This window comes from Apteryx rowi, unplaced genomic scaffold, assembly GCF_003343035.1.
Source record: "Apteryx rowi isolate R43461 unplaced genomic scaffold, aptRow1 scaffold_392, whole genome shotgun sequence".
NCBI lineage: Eukaryota > Metazoa > Chordata > Aves > Apterygiformes > Apterygidae > Apteryx > Apteryx rowi.
The window spans coordinates 485,352-487,064 of record NW_020450441.1 but is presented as its reverse complement, the minus strand read 5'-3'; positions in this window follow the sequence as shown (position 1 = coordinate 487,064).

Below are 1,713 nucleotides of genomic sequence, written 5' to 3'. Positions count from 1 at the left end.
AGCCCGCCACAGCAGTCGGGGGGTGTCCTCCGGTCTGGGGATCCGCCCGGGCGGCGCCCTCCGTTTCCCGGTCTGCGGTTCTGGGGAAGAAATCGGGGTTGGAAAGAGCCGGCTAAGCTGGCACGCTGCTGAGGCGGGGGAGGGGGTGCCGGGAACAGGGAAGCGCCCCTCGAAAAGTTCAAAGTTGCATCCAAGTGAGGGAGATCGGAACGTAAACCGGCTACTTGGGAGGTAAATTCACAGTAAAGCAGCCCCCCCAAAAAGATTTTGAGGATCAGCTTACAAAAGACATCAGTAGCAATAAATCCTTTCTCAAGATCCTGCCAGAGACTGGTAAATGCTCAAGGTGCGAAGGGAGCTCAGAGAAGATAAGGCTGTAACGCAAAGACTAAATGAGGTTTTCCTTCCATGTCTGTCAAAGATGAACTCCGGGTGGTTTTCATGCTAGAATGCTGCTTTTCTTGAGAAACGTGTTGGAAGAGCTGTCTCAAATTGAAGTTGTGGTAGAATAAAAAGAAATTGGCAATATCGGATGGCGTTTATCCAAGAGTTATAGAGGAATTCAGATATGAAGTAGTTGAACTGCTAACCATGCTGTATAACCACTTGCTTAAGACAGCCTTAGTATTGGAAGACTGAGAGTAGCATATGTGTCAGAAATTTAAGTGGTTCCCAGAGGAATCTGGAGAACTAAAACCCAGTAAGTTTGATGCATATATTGAACAAATTGATGGAAAGGATAATAAAGGCTAGAATGAGCGGAACATGAATAAAGATGGAGAAAAGTCATCATTTTTATGAAGGGACGTCATGCCTGTAAAATCTTTTGGAGGAGCCAAATGACCAAGTGGACAAGGAAAGCCTGGTTGATGTACTTTACCTGAATTTCCAAAAGGCACTTGACATTTAAGAGTTTCCATCAAAGACTCTTAAAAGATTAATCTGTTGTGGGATAAAAGTTAAGATCTTCAGATGGATAAGTAGCTGATGAAAAGACAGGAAGCAAAAGGTAGGAATAAATTACCATTTTTTTTCAATGAAATGGCCAAACCAGTAGGGTTTTACAGGAATTTGTGCAAAGGTCAGTGCTGTTCAATGTACTCAGCAATACTCTGAAAAGGGAGGTGGATAGTGGAGTAGCAAAAATTGTTGTTGATACTGAGTTATTCAGGTTAGTAAAAATTGTGAAGTGCAGAAGGACCTCTGAATTCAAATGGCACTGCAGTAAAATGACTGATTAATGTTGATATATGAGATAAAATAGTCTGAATATTTAGACAGAATAATAGGCCCTTAAGCAATTATTGCAGCTCATGAAAGAGACCTTGGAATTGTATTAGATGCTCTATGAAATCTCAGTGCTTTGTGCTCAGTAGTGGTCAAAAAACAAATAAGATGTAGTAACCATTTGGAAACAAAGACCATCATTCTTTCTATATGACTGTGATATACTCACTTCTTGAATGTGGTGTGCAATTCCAGCCCCCCTCCGCTCAAAAAGGATATAATGAAGCTACAAAAGGTATAGAAAGGTGTGACAAAAAATTTCAGAAGTATGAAATTCTTCCATATAAAGAACACTAAATGAAGTGAAACTCTTCTGAAGCCAAGGTGAAGAGGTTAGGGAAACATGGCAGAAGTCTGTACAATGAGGAGTGAAACTTAGTTGGACAGACAATTATTGCTTATTGTTTTTTCTCATACAAAAACTGT